Consider the following 19,801-nt stretch of genomic DNA (forward strand, 5'->3'; position numbering starts at 1 on the left):
TGAGTGGGGCGCGCGGGCAGGTGGGCGGGGAAGGGGCGCTGGGCCTGGCGGGAGCACCCCGCGGCCCGAGCCCGAGCCTCTGCTGGGTGCGAGCGCCACCCAGGTAAGACAGGGTCGGCCCGAGCGTCGCGCGCCAAGGGGGGCCCCCGGCGAGCAGGAGGAGAGAGGCTCCGGCGCCGGCCAGCCGCAGGGGGATGACCTCTTTGACCCCGCAGGCGGGCTAGGCAAGCCTCTGACCCGCGGACGTGCCACATCGTGCCCTGGAGACCCCGGGGGAAGCGCGCCTGAGCCCGCCGGCCGCAGGAGAATGGCCTCATTGACCCCTTTGGATTTAGACCCAACGGACGGGTTAGAAACCGGCCCACGTGGGGCTTGCCCGGGCAGAACAGGAGAAAGCGGTGGACCGGATCTCAGAGTGACTGGGAACTCGCAAATACCACAAGGGCAAATGAGATTGAAAAGGCAAACTTCCTCCCAGGCCGGGGCAGACCCAGTTCTCATGGCCCTGAAGAGAGATCTCTCCTTCCCGGGCTCCCGAGGTTTTCAAAAGTCTGACTGCAAAGTTGCAGCGATTTCTAGGAGTGAACTTAAAAATAATAACGATAATAATAATTGCTTCTACTAGTTAAGTCATTCATTCATTCATTCCACAAGCATTTATGGCACACCACCTCGTGCCAGGGAAACCTGGGAAAACGTTCTCTACTCCCTGCCCGCCAGAGCCACCCGGTCCACATGTAGGGCAGCAGAGTAAAGATATGGGCCTTAGAGTGGAAAACTGTAAGAAGAAATCTGCAAATCCTAGTTTTGAACAGTGGCCTCTGTCAGCAATTCCCCCACCTGTCCAGAGACTGAAGACCACTCCCCTGCATACAGTAGGCGCCTGCATGCAGTAGAAAGAGCAAGCACAGACCTTCATTTAGACAACCCGGTCCTCCTCACCCCCTTTTTGATGGTTCTGAGTCATCCCTTGTCCCTCTCCTTTCTGGACAGTCTTCCCTGCAGCTTGTTTTAATCACTTTTTGAGTTAAAAGTCAATATTTAATTAACCAAGTAATTACATTCAGCTTACGTTTGAATCTGGGTATTTGCACATCTGTGCACGTTGGGACAGCCGCCCTCTCGCCCCTCCATCTGTCCCCTACCTCTTTCCCACAGTGCTGCCCTCCCTCCTTTGGGGCAGAGAACGGGAGGCTACTCTGAGCAGATTCTCTGGGGAGACACATGGGGAGCAGGGGAGATGGGCTCTCCCTGGAGGACAGCCTGGCGGGTGTCACTCCCCAGAGCAGGAATAGTTACTCTCATCTTGTAGTTAATATGAAGGGGATTTCTTTCTGCAACTCCGCTACCCATTACGGAACCACTAGAGGGTTTTAATTAAATTAGAGTTATTCATTAAATATGGAAAGGGGTTGGAGAAGACAGACTGAAGACCACTGGCCCTCTAGGATGTTCTCCCAGCTTTGCTTGTTGGCAAGCAGAAAAAACTCCCTCGGAACAGCCTGTCCGTGTGTGTAATTTAATGTTCTAATAAGCAGCTTGAAGGGTGATGGTGATGGGCTTGGCTGATGAAAGGCTGGACATTTGCACATAAAGTATTTTCCTTCCTCGGTAAAGTTTATGTACATAAAGGCAGGCTGTGGGCATAACTGCTACAGGGTCAGAGTGGGTTTGGGGTTTGGGGTTTGTATATGTTTCTTGGGTTTTTTATTTGAATTGATGGCTTTTTCTGAAACCGTAATAACATGTTAAGTTTGCAGACTTAAGGATTGACTGATGAGTTGGTTGTAAAAAGCCTGGGCTTGGTGACGACAACGTGGCTATGTGTGGCCGTGTGTGTGTGCATGTGCATGCACATGCGTGTGTGGCCGTGTGTGTGTGCATGCACATGCGTGTGTGGCTGTGTGTGTGTGCATGCACATGCGTGTGTGGCCGTGTGTGCGTGAGTGCACATGCGTGTGTGGCCGTGTGTGTGCGCGCATGCACATGTGTGTGTGGCTGTGTGTGTGTGCATGCACATGCATGTGTGGCAGTGTGTGCATACACATGTATGTGGCCATGTGTATGTGTGTGCACCTGCACGTGTGTGTAGCAGTGTGTATATGCGTGTGCATGCACCTGTGTGTGGCAGTGTGTGTGTGTGCATGCACGTGTGTGTGGCAGTGTGTGTGTGTGCATGCACATGTGTGGCTGTGTGTGTGTGCATGCCCGTGTGTGGCAGTGTGTATGTGTGTGTATGCATATGTGTGTGGCAGTATGTGTGTGCATGCACATGCATGTGTGGCAGTGTGTATGTGTGTGCATGCACATGTATGTGGCAGTGTGTATATGTGTGCGCCTGCACATGTATGTGACAGTGTGTACGTGTGTGCCTGCACATGCATGTGGCAATGTGTATATGTGTGTGCATGCACGTGTGTGGCAGTGTGTATGTGTATGGGCCTGCACCTGTGTGTGACAGTGTGTGTGTGCATGCCTGTGTGTCTGGCAGTGTGTATGTGTGTGTGCATGCACATGTGTGTGGCAGTGTGTGTGTGCATGCCCGTGTGTGTGGCAGTGTGTGTGTGTGCATGCACCTGTGTGTGGCAGTGTATGTGTGTGTGCATGCACATGTGTGTGGCAGTGTGTGTGTGCATGCCCGTGTGTGGCAACGTTTGTCCATGTGTGGCTGCACACAGGCATGTCTGTCTCCTGCCCAGCAGCTTGATGCTACAGTCATCTGAGGAGCCGGTTGATGTGCGTTTGCACACCCACTGACGTTTTGATTGTTGATTTTGTTTCTGTCGTTTTGCGACTTAGGAGACCCCGTGTGTTATAGAGTAGAACTGCTCCAATAGGGTTTTCTTGGTTATAATCTTTACGGAAGATCACCAGGCCTTTCTCTCTCGGTGTCACTGGGTGGGGTTGAACCACCAACCTTTTGGTTACCAGCCAAGGGCAAACTGTTTATGCCACCCAGGGACCTTTGCACGCCCGCTGACATTTGAAGTCCTCCTTTGGATTACGGGCTCATGTTTCCCTCTGCTTTTTTCTGGATCTGGTCCAACCAGGCAGGTCTGGGCCTGCCTCCAGGGGGCAGCTTCTCGTCTCCTGAGTTAGCCAGATGGGGATTGTCGGCCACTCCAGCAAGTGTTGGCCATTATCTGTTTGTAGACTTTGCCCCTCAGAAGGAGACCGAGAGCCCTGTCCTGCAGAATATCAGCATTTCTGCCCACTTTGTAGTTAAAAGAAAGGACTCAGTCTAGATTTCAGGTGATCGATAACGCTTTCATAGACCAGGCACTGTTCTAACTCTTTTACACATATTAACTCATTTAATCCACGCAGCAACCCTGTGAGCTAGGTGCCATGGTTGTCGCCATGTTGAAGACAGGGGAACTGAGGCACAGAGAGGATTCTTGACTCACCCTCAGCTGTTAAGTGGTGGAGCCAAAGTTCAAGCCAGGCCCTCAGGCTCCAGGGTCTACGATCCAAACCACTGCACTATCCTGCCTCAACGACCTTGGCCTTTTTTCCCAAATGTAGAAGAAACACTTGCTCAGTGGAAGAAAACCTACTGAGACACTAAAACTTCAGGAAGTAGAGACCCCTCAATAATCCCACCTGTCTCCGCTAGCATCCACTTTTGGGGGAATTTCAGATTTGTGTTTCGGTTTCCTTTGTGCGGAGGAAGCATGCAGTTGTGTGGTGGCTTTTCATTCTGCCTGTGAGTCTGCACACATGTTCCCTCTACTCAAAATGCAAAGAAGAATATCAAATATGGCTGAAGGGGAAAAAACATGGCGTCTGAGAGGAAGGTTTTAGCCCCTGAAATCACACTGGCAAAGAGTAAAGATTCCCCGCGAGAAGACCCTCCTGTGATTGGACATGGAGTGGTGCTGACCTGCCCCTCCAGGGGTGGCTGCGGGGTCTAGAACACTGTTTCCAGCTGGGCCTGTGTGGCCAGTGGATGGGGAGGGCGGGCCTTTCACGCCGACCTATTGGCTAAGGAGGGCTTCCTGGGCCCGGCCTTTACTGGGCCTTCTTGTGAAGGCCTCTGATGGGGAATCTGCAAATGCCCCTGATCTCGCCAGATTCAAGGCGCTATCTAATTGGGAGATTATTAAGATCATTATAATTAATTGGCATCCTGATAAATGGCGAGATTGCCTAATTGGGGTGGTTGCTAGGGAACTAGGCCTGACTCGAAGCCTAAAGGGGAAGAGGCGCTGGGCTGGCCGCAGTTAGGTGTTAAGGCTGCAGGCCCAGAGCTAATGGGCAGGAAGTGAGAGGAGTATCCTTCATCCGCATCTGCTGGTGTTTAAAGCAGCTGCTCTGTGCAAATTGCAAATGGAAGACCAGTTGGGGTATTTTCCTAGAAGGACAGCAAAGTAATCAGAATCCTTTCTCTTGCAAGCCACAGAAAGGGGAAAAAAAAACTCTCAAACCAGCTTAAGAGAAAAGAAGGGGCCTTGCTGGCTTTCAGAGCCATAATGTCCTAAGGTAGCCCTAGCTTCAGGCGCAGCTGGATTCTGGGCTCAAACTGTATCCTGAGAAGTCAGTTTCTCTCCGTCTCTGCTCTGTCTTCCATGGTGTTGGTCTCTTTCTCCAGCTCCAAGGGGTGGAGCAGTTAGGAGAGCTAGACTGCCAGACTACCTACCCTGCTGTGTGAACTTGAGCTTGTAACTTAACCTTTCTGTGCTTCCTGTTCTCATCTGACAAATGACGATGATAATAACACCCATTTCCTGGTTTGTGGTAAAGGATGACATGAGATCATCCATGGCAAGTGTTTAGTGCCCGTCTGACACAGGTAAGCCCTCAATAAACATTGGCTGTGACCATAATTGAGGTGTCAAGATGGCAGCTGAGGAGCCAGTGCCTCGTCCTCTCTGAAAAGTGGGCTTCAGGAACGGTTTCAGTTCTGGGTGTCTGGGGGCCATAGTCTCGGGGGTTCCTCCAGTCTCTGTCACACCAATAAGTCTGGTCTTTTTCCGTCCCCTGGAATTATTGAGCATCGACTGTGTGCTAGTTGCTGTATTAGGTTCCGGGGTGAACAAGACAGAAGCCTACTTTCCTGCTTTCCTCTCTGGTTGCAGAGGGTGAGAAACAGATGATACCCAAGCAGACATGTCCACGAGTCTTTCAGAAGCTGACAGACTCTACGGTGGACTCACAAAATAGTGACGTGATGGAAAATGACCTCACCAGTGGGAACGGGGTGGGGGGCAACATTTGGCAGGTGGTCAGGGAAGACCTCTCTGAGGATGTGACCTTTGAGTTTCGACCTCACTTTTGAGAAGGAGCTGGTGTCCAGTGAGAAGAACATTCCAGGTGGAGGGGAGAACAAGGACAAAGGCCCAGAGGAAGCGTGGCCTGCCCAAGACACCTGTACCAAACAGAACAGCAGCCCAGTGGGATGGGGGGTGGTGAGTGAGGGAGAGGGCGGTAGTAGGTGAGGTCCGAGATGAGAAATATAGGCCAGGGTGAGAAACTCAGATTTTATTTTAAATGGAATGGAAAACCATTGGAGCGTTTTAAGTGAGGGAATGACGTGATGGCTGTTTTGCAAAGATCTCTGTGGCTCCTCTGAGAAGGATGCATTGCACATGGAAGCCGGGAGGTCAGGGCAGTGGTGTCACTAGGGTTGGGGTCTCCCAGTGTGGTAACTCATGGTATCATCCCCCATTGGACCTCCTCCTGTACCAGACCATACAGAACCCTTAGAAATGTTTTTTCACTGTTACTCATAAATCGTAATTCACGTATATCACTCCTTCTTTTCCTTTGATTACTACTACATTCTCAAAAAAGTTATTGGCACAAGTTCACAAATACTAATTACCACAATATTGTAGCTAAAACACCAAGAAATTTGACAAAATCAGCAACTATAAAAACTCCAGCAGCAAAAAGAACAACAGCAAGTGCTTATAGCACGTGCAGATGAAACCATGTGATTCAAAGCATCATTACAATTGGCTAATAATGATAGCTCTGACCAGAGTGCGTTAGAAGGTTCAAAAAGTAAATTAGCATAGAGCGTTAGCCTTGCAGGTGTATTGATACATGTAAGCTGAGCTTACAAAAAATGTTTTTGCTCTTATAACTAACTACAGGGATATTTTTATGTACAGTAATTTTGGTGTCACGCCCTCTGACAGTGTCACCCAGTGCAGTCCACACCCCCTGTACCCTCCTGGTGATGCCACTGCCAGGGCAGGCCTGACAGTGGTGGTACCCATGGAGATGGTGTGAGTGAGTGGGTCGGGGATAGATTTTGGATGTAGAGGCAGTGGGGCTTTCTGGTGGTTCTCAATCTGGTTGGTTTTGTCCCGCAGGGGACATTTGGCAATGTCTGGAGACATACATGGTGGCCACCACTGGGGGTGGGGTTGCAACTGGCATCTAGTGGGTAGAGCCAGGAATGCTGCTAAACATCCTACAATGCGCAGGACAGACCCCACAACAAATGGTTGTTGTTCTTATTAGTTGCCGTCAAGTCGATTCCAACTCTTGGCACCCCCGTGTGTTGCAGAGTAGAACTGTGGTCCATCAGGTTTTAAAAGTTGTGACCTTTAGAAAGCAGATCTTCAGGTCTCTCTTCCAAGGCACCTCTGAGGGGGTTGGAACTGCCAACCTTTCAGCTAGTAGTCGAGCAATTAGCCATTTGTGCCACCCAGGGACTCCTCCACAACCAATGATCCAGCCTCAAATGTCAGTAGTGCCAAGGAATCAAAGATGACTGGGCAGCCCAGTGTAGGGTGATTCCTAAATGAGGAGGACTAGGAGAGAAGCTTTGGTGGTAGGTTGGTAAGGGGGATCAGGAGTTTAATTCTGGAGATGTTGGGTTTGAGCTGCCCCTCCACCTGGGTGTCTGAAAGCTCTGTGGATCGGGGGTATACAAGACAATCCTGGAGCTGGTTGGGGCTGGCAACCTAAACTTGAGTGTCATCAGCTCATTGATGCTACTCTAAGCCGTGGGATCGGACTCAATCATCAGGGAGGATGTATTCTGTTCTCTGGTGTGGTTCTCCCCCATCTCACCCAGTGCCCGTCAGGCATCTATTTGGTGACTATTTTTAGCACGTCCCAAATGCTGACTCCTCTTGGTGTTCCCAGGAAGTTCCTGAAGGCTCAGGCCAAGCCCGCCTTGTCCACCTCCTCACTGCTCAGTGGTTAGCAGACAGAACTAAATAGTGGTCTCTTGACAGCAGATCCCCTTGGGAAGTTGCTTAAGATCCTGTGGGATCCCGTTCCTCACAGGCAGCACCATGCCTCCTTAGTGGACCAGCTTCCGGCAGGGCCTCAAAACGTCTCCTCCAGCCCGACTTTGCGGAATTCTAACAGGGACCACCCCTGTTCTGAGTTCTCCATAGTCTCTTCAGATGATTCCAAAACACACGTTGCCCAGTGGCCCTGGCCTCTGACACATAACGTCATCTTATGAAAGTCCTGGCCCACAGCTCTGCGCACCTGGGCCTTTCTGGAGACGTCTGTAAATTCGATCCTAATCCCAGAGTTGTTGGTTATGGGCAGCTCTCACGTATGTGAGTTGATGGGCTGGGCCATCCGCGGGGACCATGAGCTGTGCCCAAGACGTGTTTGGCCAGGTGGGAGCCAGATGTGTTCAGGAAAGAAACTTGCCAGCAGCCTTTCTTATTGGCTTTGAGTCAGGGTCCTAGCAGGGGATTTGACCCACCTCAGTAGCCAGAGAAGTAGAGCTTTTTGGCAAGAGGTTGAACAAAACTGTTCGCCCACAGATGTTCAGGAGATGTTCATGCTCTGGTGAAAATCAGACCCTCCAAAAGCTGCATTAGAGACAGATGCTGTCCACAGACTTCTGAATGCAGGTCATTCATCTGGCTAGTTCAGAGAACACGAAAGCCTACTAGGATTCTTAGTGGCTTGGAGGCCTAATCATTTGAGCATTCAGCTGCAAGTAATAGAATACCTGGCTGAGAGTGGCTTAAGCAATAGAAATATTTAATGAGCTCACGTAACAAGAGGTCCAAAGGCAGGAAGCCCGTTTGGCAGTACAATGATGTCATTAAGGGCTCAAGATCTTTCTGTTCTCTTCCTCTGTCCTCATCATGTCTTCAGCCCTATTGCCTCATGGTCTCAAAATAGCCACCACAGCTCCAGACATCACAATCTCATACAAAGTGGGAATAAAGGGCTAGACTCCTTACTATCTCTCTTTAAATCAGAGAGCAAAAATCCTTCCAATAAGTCCCCACCCCAGCAGACTTCCTTATGTCTCATTCTTCCTGGGCTAGGTTTTGTTGTTAGTTGTTGCTAGTTGCCGTCAAGGTGGCTCCAACTCATGGCAAACTTCTTACGTATAACAGAATGAAATGTTGCCTGGTCTTCTGCCATCTTCACCACCAACAGTGTGTGAGTCCATTGCTGTGGCTCGTGTCAGTCCATCCCATTGAGGGTTTCCCTCATTTTTGTTGGTCCTCTACTGTACCAGACATGATGTCCTGTTCTAGCAATTGCTCTTTCCTGATGACTCAAGTAAGCAAGTTGAAGTCTCACCATCCCCCCTTCTAAGGCACGTTCTGGTTGTATTTCTTCTAAGAGTGATTTGTTTTAGGTTTTGTAGTCACCCCAAAACAAAATACTGGGGAAATGGGATTTTCATGCTTGACTTAGCTCAGGGGTTGCCAATATTAATGGATCAAACACCCTCTTCTTATAGCAAATACTTTTTTATAATATTTTACTGTGTTTTGGGTGAAAGTTTACATAGCAAATTAGATCCCCATTCAACAATTCATACGCAAATTGTTCTGTGTCATTGGTTACAATCCCCGTAATGTGTCAGCACTCTCCCCATTTCCATCCATCGAGTTTCCCTGCCCCCCTTGCCTTCTCATCTTTGCTTTTGGGTAAATGTTGACTGTTTGGTCTCGTATAGTTGATTGTTTAAAGGTGCACATTCCTCACGGGTGTTATTGTTTATTTTTTAGGCCAATCTATTATTTGGCTGAAAGGTGACCTCTGGGAGTGGCTTCGGTTCCAGGTTAAAAGGGCATCTTAGGGTGATAGTCTCGGGGGTTCCTCTAGTCTCTATCAGTCCGGCAAGTCTGGTCTTTTTTATGAATTTGAGTTTCGTTCTCCATTTTCCTCCCATTCTAACCAGGACCTTCTATTGTGTCCCTGTTCAGAACGGTCAGTAGTGGTAGCCGGCCACCATCTAGTTCTTCTGCTGTCAGGCTAGAAGAGGCTGTGGTTTGCATGGGCTTATAGCAGATATTTTTAAATTCATAGATAATATAACTTACCTACATGCATGAGTTTTTTAAATCAATAAAACACTGACTATGATTGAAAGGAAGATTGAAAGAAAAGTGGTTTGTAATTAAAAATATGTATTGCTGTATGTAAGTGCTGAGGTACAACTACATTGCTGCTGTTGTCGGGTACCATCAAGTCGATTGCGACCCCATGTGACAGAGTAGCACCGCCCTGTAGGGGTTTCTAGGCTGTAATTTTTACAGTAACAGATCACCAGGTCTTTCTCCTGTGGAGCCACTGAGTGGGTTCAAACCCCCAACCTTTCAGTTAGCAGTCGAGTGCTTAACCACTGCACCACCAGTGTTCCTTTACAAGTACATTAGAAGACATAATGAAGCAGTCAGGTGCTCACACTCATATAGAATCACATTAGCCTGACAGCTACAGACACAGGATATGGGCGTGTGGTTTTGGCAGCTCAGATACCACAAGTGGTATGGCCATAAATGATGTCATTTTCCAAAATAGTGAACAGTTTGCCAAAACACCCAAACAAAACAAACTACAGTCCTCCCTCAGTTTACTTAGTGGTAGCATTCCTGGAAGAGTCAGTGAAGGGTAAAACCATACAAACACCTTTTGTTTCTACATGAAACAAAGCTCATTTCTAGACTCAGGTCATTGAAAACGGCGTCTTCCCCTACACAGATGTCCAGTGGGACATCAGAAAGTTGTGCTGGAAACAGGCTGATTCTTCATTGCGTGTATCATTGCAAGATATTCAGCATCCTTCCTCCCACCCCCACCGCCACTAAGTGCCAGTAGCACCCCCCAGTCACTGTGACAACCACAAAGCCCCCATAGACGGTGAGTTTGTGTCAGCGGGGGAGGAGCCGTGAGAATGGTTGCACAACCCGAAGAGTGTATTCATGTCACCAGTTGCACATGTAGCAATTGTTGAATTGGTGTATGTTTTGCTGTGTATATTTTCAACAACAGTTTTTTTTAAGCCCCCACAAATTCCCAAAGCACTCCTGGGAGGTTGTTAGTTGCCATCAAGTTGGCCCCCAACTCACAGCAAACCCATGCACAACACTGTCAGACCATTGTGATCCATAGGGTTCTCACTGGCTGATTTTCTGAAGTAGATCACCAGGCCTTTCTTTCTAGTCTGTCTTAGTCTGGAAGCTCCACTGAAACCTTTTCAGCATCATAGCACCACACAAGCCTCCGCCGACAGCCGGGTGGTGGCTGCACATGAGGTGCGTTCGCCAGGAATCAAACCCAGGTCTCCTGCATGGAAGGCAAGAATTCTCCCACTGAACCACCACTGCCACTGGCTTAGACTAATGCCTGTTTATTGCCTGGGTTGGGGAGGGTCCACCTGCTGAACAAAGTTGGGGTCCTGTAAACCAAGGAAGAAGGGGAAAGGTCACCCACAGTGTCTGCCTCAGAGAGTCGCCACAAGCTCCTCTTTGGCTAGGCGCCCTCCTTGTTGACATGCTTAGCCAGCCAGATGAAACAAATCCATGTGTTTTGCATGGACCCACCTGTCCAATGAGTGGGGTTGTGAGTTCTTGGGTTAATCTAGGTATCAGTGGCTTCCACCCTAGATGGGAGATGAAGAAGGTGTAGAAGATTGATAGAAGAGTTGGTGTCGAGTGCCGTTGAGTCGATTCTGACTCACAGCTACGCCATGTGACCGAGTAGAACTGCCCCATAGGGTTTCCTAGGCTGTAATCTTTACAGAAGCAGATCACCAGGTCTTTCTCCCGTGGAGCCGCTGGCTGGGTTTGAACTGCCACCCTTTTGGTTAGCAGCTGAGCACTTAACTGTGTGCACCATCCAGGCAACCTGTTCTGAGAAGACTGGCTTTTAGGTCCCGGGAGCCCAAGGCAGGGCATGTCACCGCGTGCACAGATGGAGGTGCCTGCAAGTAGAGCAGGGGTTCCTGACAGAATCTCCAGGAAACTAAAAAATCCCAGTGCCCAGGCCACAGCCCAGACCAATTAAATCAGTGTCCCTGGGAGAGGGCTGCTGGACATCAGGATATTTTACAGCTATCCCAAGTGATTCCAACGTACAGCTGAATTTGAGAACCACTGAAGCAGAGAGAGAAGGTGCGGAATGGGGTGCCCTCTGCTGGTCATTTCTGCAAAGTCCCTATAGGGCATATAGGTGATGACAACTCCCCTGGTAAAACCCTTCCTCCAGGGCCTCACTGCATATGTACTAAAGTCCAAACTCTTTGCTATATGCTACTCTGTCCTGCACAGTCTGGCCACCTTTCTTTTCCTTAGATGCATCAGTGCTTGTTTCAACCTCAGGGCCTTTGCACTTGCTGTTCCTTCTGCCTGAATGCTCTTCCTTCAAGCCTTTCACATGGCTGACTCCTTCTGATCCTTCAGGTCTCCATATGAGCCCAAATGTCACCTCCTTAGAATGCCCATATGCCTATAATGACACCCTGTTTTATGTTTATAGTATTTATTGCTCTCCGGAATTACCTCAATTTACTTATTTGCTGACACGTTCTTTGTCCTTTCTCTACTCACTAGGGAGCAAGCTCTGTGGTTGCAGGGACCTTGTCTGTCTTGTTCACCGCTACATACCCAGCACCTAGAACAGGGCCTGGCACCCTATAGGTGCTTCTTGAATATTTTTTGACTGTAAGAAGCAAGGAAGGAGGAGGCTTGGAGAGCTACTAGCTAATCTGAATCTATTGTTTGAGGGTCTTTGCTCAAAGGTGACTACCAGCCCAAGGAAGTCAAGAACCTGTTTGCCACTTGCACAAATCAAAGGTTGGGGAGGGCAGGTTGGTTTTAAACATTCTCATGGTTCCTGCACCCTCCTGGCACTCAGCCACCTCCATAATGAGATCTGATATAATGTAATCACCTCCATGAGGAGATCTGTTATAAGCAGCCAGTCAGTCGAAAAGAAGTTTCCTTGGGGGTGTGGCCTGTATCCAATATAGATGGACTTTCTGGCAAAGCTCACTGGCTTTTGCTTGCTCTGGATCCTGCAGCTGGCTCCTGTTCCTCTGACCTCCGGTTCTTGGGACTTGAGCTAGCAGCTTACCTGCCATCTTGCGTTGATCTTGGGGTTCAAAGTCCCCGCAGCCTGTGAGCCAGAGGTCTGCTGTCTGACCTGCTGATCTTGGGTATGTCAGCACCTGCAGCTTCGTGAGTCAGGAGAGGCCTCCAGCCTGACCCACGGACTTGGGACGTTCCAGCCTTTGCAGCTGCGTGAGCCTTTTTCTTGATATAAATCTCTCTATATGTATATTTATACACTTTACTGGTTTTGCTTCTCTAGAGAACCCAGCCTAAGACACCAGTTATCATGACACCGGTGACCTGCCTCTCTCACCTCCTCTCCCCAACCCACACTTCTAAAAGCTCACACTTACTGAGTAGTTTCTGTGTGCCAGGAAGTGTTCTGAGTGTTTTGCATATGTGGCCGTGGGACAAGACACAGGAATATCCTAGTCCCCATTTTACAGATGAGGAAAGTGAGGCACAAAGAAGTCTCCTTGCTCAACCATCCTGTTAAAATAGGACATCCCAGGTTGGCAACCCAGGGGCTGTATCCCGCTCACAGACATGTTTTGTTTGACCTACACACTGTTTTGAAACTTTTAAAAGGTTTGTTGGCACATTTAACAGTTGTGAGATTTTGCGTTTTCAAAATAAGGAGATGAAAAATAGGGAGATGTGGGCCATTTTTGACCACCCTGGGCTCTGATTCCCACTGACCAGATGTTCTCTGGTTTGCCACAGTCCCTGCTGCTCCCTGTTGCTGCCTATGATTGCAGCCAAGTTCAGTTGCTGTTTATCACTGCAACTGTCCTGCTGTTTTTCTCATAGTGGAGAAGTAGTTCTCTGATCTTACACCTATCAAAAGTGGTAAAATGAGAGCTGGAGAGAAAGGGACCCATGAGTTTTCTTACACTGGGCCCACTTCACCTGTTTACATTACCTGCTTGGCTCACGTAGACATTTGAGTTTAGGTCGCTTGCTGTGACACTTTGTTTGTAGCAAATGGAAACACTTCCATAGGGGCAATGCATTGCAACTTTGTTTATAATAGTAATAAAATCTAATATCTATTGAGTACATGTTATGTAGCAATTGATCATCACAGCAGCCCTTTTAAGCAGGGCCTATTATCATTCCCAGTGGGAGAAAAATGTGGCAGTCTGCATCCATAAAGATTTACAGCCTTAGAAACCCTATGGGGCAGTTCTACTCTGTCCTGTATGGTTACTATGAGTCGGAATGAACTCGATGGCAACAGGTATTATCGTTCCCATTTTGCAGATGAGGAAACTGAGGCACTGTTTGTGATTCTCCCACTAGAACATGAGCTCCTTAAACTTGTTCATCTTTGTGCCATCAGTGCTCCACTTTCTGCCTCTTTGAATGATTGAAGGAGTGAATGAATTGTGTTCTCCTCGAAGTGCTCATCTAAATAAAGCAATGTAGCAGAGATAACAAAAAGTCTTTTGACTTATCCTAGGTCATTTGTGACATTCCAGTGGAGAAATGGGCTCTAGTCAGTATCATATCAGGGTTTTTAGGTTGTGTTTCTGCTGGGTAACAAAACACCCCAGACTCAGTGGCTTAAAACAACAACAGTTTCTTGCTAGTGATTCTGTGGGTTGACCAAGTGATCTTTCTGCTTTATTTTATATCAGCTGGAAAGTCCAAACTGGTCCCACTCGAATGGCTAGCAGCTCGTACTGGTCCCAGTAGGAGCTCATTTGGGCCCTTCGATGGAATGCTTCCATTCTCCTCCTCATGGCCTCTCCCCATGGCTGCTTGGGCTTCTTCACAGCATGGTGGTCTCAGGGTAGCCTGACTTCTAAGAGTGCACAAATGAAAGCTGCCAGGCCTTCTTAAGGCTTAAGCTCAACATTGGCACAGTGTCACTTCTGCCACCTTCTCTTGGTCAAAGCAGGTCACTGAGCCAGCCCGGTTTCTAAGGGTGTGACTGCTAGGCATTGTGGCTCTTTGGGGTCCACCAGAGTAACAGTTCCTCACAGACTGCAGACAGCAGAGACCAACTCTGCCCACTTTAAGCTGAAACAGAATTTATTGGGAGGGGATTGGAGAGCTCAGAATCAGCTGAAAGGCTAGGGAACCAGGTTTAGGAAAGGACAGGAACTTGGGTACTTCTAGGGGCCTGGGGACAGGGTTTCCTTGGGACAAACACACCCCTGCTTTCCGTTTCTGCCCTTGACACTCCACTTGAGAGTCAGGGGCCCAGTGAGAGAGTCTAATTGGCCAACCTTGGGTCACTGACCACCTCAAGCAGGGAAGGGTGAGGCATCTTGGGAGGAAATTTCCAAAAGGAAATTGGGTTGTTATTCTCAAAAGAAGGGGCGGGGGGCAGATGCTGGGCAGATAAAATAATTTAGAAATCTCTGCATGGTCCCTTAATAAGTGACACTGCCCCTGGGTAATTAGTTAACATTTATGTATGTATATATGTATGCATGTATATATGTGAGGCAGTGGTGGTCCAGTGTCAGAATTCTCACCTTCCATCCTGGAGACCTGGGTTCAATTCCCGGCCAATGCACCTCATGCACAGCCACCATCCGTTTCTCAGTGGAAGCTTGTGTGTTGCTGTGATGCTGAACAGGTTTCAGCGGAGCTTCCAGACTAAGACTAGGAAGAAAGGTTTGGTACTCTACTTCCAAAAATTAGCCAGTGAAAACCCTATGGATCACAGTGGTCCGATCCTGTTGTGCATGGGGTTGCCATGAGTTGAGGGTGACTTGACAGCAGCTAATAAGTAGAATGCCCAAATCCATGTGGCAGCTTTTCCAGGTCAGGGGCCCCAGGGGTCAAGCCCTACCGGGGATCTGGTATCCCCACTTTACATTAAAGGGCAGAGCCTACTCCCAGAATCCCTTTCATGCCTCAGCATTGCGTCCGAAAGACAAGAGTGATGGCCTCTGGCTCCTGGAAGCAAGCATGTGCACTAATGAGGGGACCACTGGCTCAGTGGAAGGTGCCACTGGAACCAGGACCGGAGGGGCCGGCCACACTGGGAGTGCTCCCACCTCCCCAGACCCTGCTGCGCTGTGGCCATTGGCAGCCAGCTCTCCCTCCCCTCCTTCAAAAAGCCATGGCAGATAAAGATCATGGAAGAAAAAATAGGGACAACGCTAGGAGCCCTAATACATGTCATAAACCCAATATGAACCATAAGTAACAATGCACAAGCACCAGAAGACAGACTAGATAAGTGGGAGCTCCTAAAAATCAAACACTTACGCTCATCAAAAGACTTCACCAAAAGAGTAAAAAGACAACCTACAGACTGGGAAAAAAAATTTGGCTATGACAAATCCAATCAGCGTCTAATCTCTAAAATCTACAAGGTACTACAAAACCTCAACAACAAAAAGACAAATAACCTGATTAAATGGGCAAAGGATATGAACAGGCACTTCACCAAAGAAGATATTCAAGTGGCTAACAGACACATGAAGACATGCTCACAGTCATTAGCCATTAGAGAAATGCAGATCAAAACTACAATGAGATATTTCACCCCAACAAGGCTAGCATTAATCCAAAGAACACAAAACAATAAATGCTGGAGAGGTTGTGGAGAGACTGGAACACTTAAACAGTGTTGGTGGGAATGTAAAATGATACAACCACTTTGGAAATCGATTTGGCGCTTCCTTAAAAAGCTAGAAATAGAAGTATCATATGATCCAGCTATCTTGCTCCTTGCAATATATTCTAGAGAAGTAAGAGCCATCACAGGAACAGATATATGCACACCCATGTTCACTGCAGCACTGTTCACAATAGCAAAAAGATGAAAACTACCTAGGTGCCCATCAACAGACGAATGGATAAACAAATTATGGTATATCCCCACAATGGAATACTACGCAACAATAAACAAGGATGAAGCCGTGAAACATAACATGGAGGAAGCTGGAGGTCATTATGCTGAGTGAATTTAGTCAGTCACAGAAGGATAAATATTATATAAGACCACTATTATAAGAACTCAAGAAAAGGTTTAAACACAGAAGAAAACATTCTTTGATGGTTACGAGGGTAGGGAGGGAGGGTGAGGGTTATTTACTAACTAGATAGTAGATAAGAATTATCTTAGGTGAAGGGAAGGACAGCACACACTACAGGGGAAGTCAGCACAACTGCCAAAGCTAAGAAGTCTCCTGAATAAAATCAAACACTTTGAGGGACAGAGTAGCAAGGCAGGGGTCTGGGGACCGTGCTTTCTGGGGACATCTAGGTCAATTGGTATAACAAAGCTTATTAAGAAAATGTTCTGCATCCTACTTTGGTGAGTGGCATCTGGGGTCTTAAAAGTTTGCAAACGGCCATCTAAGATGCATCAGTTGGTCCCAACCACCTGGAGTAAAGGAGAATGAAGAACACCAAAGACACAAGGAAAGTATTAGCCCAAGAGACAGAAAGGGCCACTTAAACTGGAGACTTCATCAGCCTGAGACCAGAAGAACTAGATGGTGCCCGGCTACCACCAATGACCGCCCTGACAGGGAACACGACAAAGAGTCCCTGATGGAGCAGGAGAAAGGTAGGGTGCAGAACTCAAACTCTAGTAAGAAGACCAGACTTAATGGTCTGACTGAGACTGGAGGAACCATGGAAAGCATGGCCCCTGGATTCTCTGTCAGCCCAGAACTAAAACAATTTCCGAGGCCAGCTCTTAGCTCAAGTAGATACAAGAGACTAAAACGGGCAGCTTCTGTCTAGAGGTGAGATGAGAAGGCATAGAGGTTTAGGAGCTGGCTGAATGGACATGGGGAATCAGGGATAGAAAGGAGGAGGGTGCTGTCACAGTATGGGGAGAGCAATTAAGGTCACATAACAATGTATGGATAAATTTTTTTATGGGAAAAAAATTTGTTAAAAAAGCCATGACGTCGTCGGTGCACCTGGCGACACCCCATGAGTCTCCTGGCGGTGGACCCACCCCAGCAGCACGTCTGACCCACCCCTCACCTCCCACTTGACGATCTATTTCCAGCTGCTAATTGGATTTCACAGCACACCAGGGTTGGAAATGGACCTGTCATTCAAAATTCTCTCCACTCACGTCTCTATATTTAGCGGGTTGTTTGGAAAAAGTTGCTTCAGCCTCCCTCCACCTCCTGGGAGGACAAGCTTCTCCAGTAATTGTCAGTTTTGGGCCAGTTCCAAGGTGAGCTAATGAGGGGTTCACCTGTAGTAACAGGGACGTGATGGCCAAGGATGGCACACAGCTATGGGCTGGGTGGGAAGGAAGGAAGGGGATCATTGAATTCTAAATATCGGGCAGTCAGAATAGCCTTTTATTCCTTTTATGTTCTTCTCCAAGGAAACTACAAGCTCTGTAAACATAAATACGTGTTCAAGGGGGTAAACAGTGCCGAGAAAGTGCGAGGTTCAAAAAGGGAGGGGGTGGGGCCGTCATTCCTCGCTGTGGCCCCCACACTCAGAACCAGCCCACAATTAGGCATGAATAATGACTCTCTTCAGGTCTGACTTTATTGCTTTTGGCCGACGGCCTTTTGCAGAAATAACTTTGTAACTCGCTGCCAGGGAAGCTTTTGTCCACAGCTGAGACAAAGGAACAAAGAACAGAGGTGGGAATGTCTGTATCTGATCCCTGTTTCCCCTAAACATCCAGGAAGGACAGCAGGTGCGGCCTGCCAGGAAGGCATGGGCTGGGAGAAGGCAATGTCCAACCTCATCAATGCCAGGCTGCTCCTCCCCGCTCCGGCCAAGTACATTCCCACCTCAGGGCCTTTGCACATCCTTGTTCATCTGCTCAGAAAGCATTTTGCCCACAGCTGGCTTCTAGCCCACTTTCAGATCTCAGCTCAGTGTCATCATCTCAGAGAGACCTCCCCCAATTCACTCTTCCTCATCACCCTCATTGTTTCTTTCAGGGCTCTTAAGACAATATGAAATTCATCTTCATTTGTTAATTATCTGTCTCCCCCACAAGAATGGCAGCTCCTTGAGGACAGAGGCCTGGCCTCTTGTGTCCACTGCTGTTTCCTACCATCTTACACAGCACCTGGCACATAGTAGGTGCTTAGAATAGGCTAGATCACTTCGAAGGGTCACTAGGCCCCCATTAGACTCCGAAGGGGTTGCTTGGCCTGCTCGGTGTTTAAAATGCATTGAATGCTTTTACTTTGGAAATGGCGTCTCCAGTGTGCCCCAGTCCCCACCCCTCCCTGTTATCCTCCCTCCAGTCCTCTTCACTTACTGTGTCACCTGCCTGGCCCCTGCAGGCATTTGAGTCTGAGTCCTCACTTTTGTCAAAGGCTGCAACAACAGGTGTCTCTCTCCAAAGGTGACATCCAGACTTCTGGTGAGCCAAGGCCTTGGGCAAGGCCACTGGAACCTGGCTGACCCAGTCCCATTAACGGGAACAAGGCATGGTTTCTGGTGGGCAGGACACAGTGGTCCTCAAGCTGCTTTTAGGTGGTCTCTGCATGAGTGTAAATGACATTGAATCATATTGTGAGCAAGCCATTCCCTTTTCCCTTCTCTTTGAAGCCTTCTGAGCCCTCCAGGAGGGACCCCCATGAGCTTCTCCTTCATGGTCTTCAAGGAGACCTGCGCCTCTTGTAAAAAAAAAAGCTCAGAGCCCTGGGCAAGCAAGAATTTAGTCAGTGCCTTTGGGTTTGTTTTGTACTGTTGCCACCCATTTATGACAGTGGTTCTTAGCCAGGGGCAATTTTGTCTGAAGACATTTTGGGTTGTCACAGCTGTGAGTAGGAGTGCCAATGGCGTCTGGTGGACAGAGACCAGGGACGCTGCCAAACATCCTCCAGTGCACAGGACGGACGCCACAACAGAGAAATGCTCCAGCCACGGATGTCACTAGTGCTGAAGCTGACAAACTCTGATTTGTGGCAAGTGGTGCTTGTTCCCCATGGAGGGGAGAAACTTGCCCTTCGACATAAATTTACTAAAATGAGGAAGTGAGTCGACTGGATGGTAAATATAGCACAAACAACAGTGCAGGTGAACAAGCGAAACTCCCAAGCCCCTGGATACGGGATGGGGTACACTTGTGCCCGTTTTAGAGGGGAATGGAGTGTTTGCTTTGCTCCCGAAGCCCCTGCCCTGAAAGCCGCCATCTCACCAGAAACTTCCTGGGAGCAGCCTATAAAAACTCCAGTGGCTGATCCTGGGCCGGGAAGAGAAGCTGAGTCGTCCCCAGCTGAGTTCTGGCAGGGTGGGACCCCTTTCCAGCTCTCCCACCCAGCCAGGCATTGCAAAGTTCCTCCCAAACCAGCTCTGGGACCCTGGCCTACCACCCCCATGTTAAGTTTCCAGCTCTTCACACCCCCAAACCAGCCAACCCCTGAGAAGAACTGTGCTGAGGACAGCAGGCTCCTCTCCTGGACGGGTTCCGTGTTGATGATGGCCCTGAGCCCGCAGGGCTGCAGGGCCCATGCCTGAGTAGTGTCACTTCTAGAATCAGCAGAACGGAAGGACTTAGAGGGAGTTAGAGCCAGTTCCCCCAAACTCAGATCCTGTACTTCTGTTTGGTTTTC

The 19,801-nt window shown here is 48.7% G+C and overlaps 1 protein-coding gene across 3 annotated transcripts in view; it reads left to right on the forward strand.

The window, feature by feature from the left end:
- The window catches only part of SULF2 (sulfatase 2), a 146,476-nt gene that overhangs the window by 1,989 nt on the left and 124,686 nt on the right, over positions 1 to 19,801 (forward strand). The window lies entirely within an intron of this gene.

Source organism: Trichechus manatus, unplaced genomic scaffold (genome assembly GCF_000243295.1).
Source record: "Trichechus manatus latirostris isolate Lorelei unplaced genomic scaffold, TriManLat1.0 scaffold00008, whole genome shotgun sequence".
Lineage (NCBI taxonomy): Eukaryota > Metazoa > Chordata > Mammalia > Sirenia > Trichechidae > Trichechus > Trichechus manatus.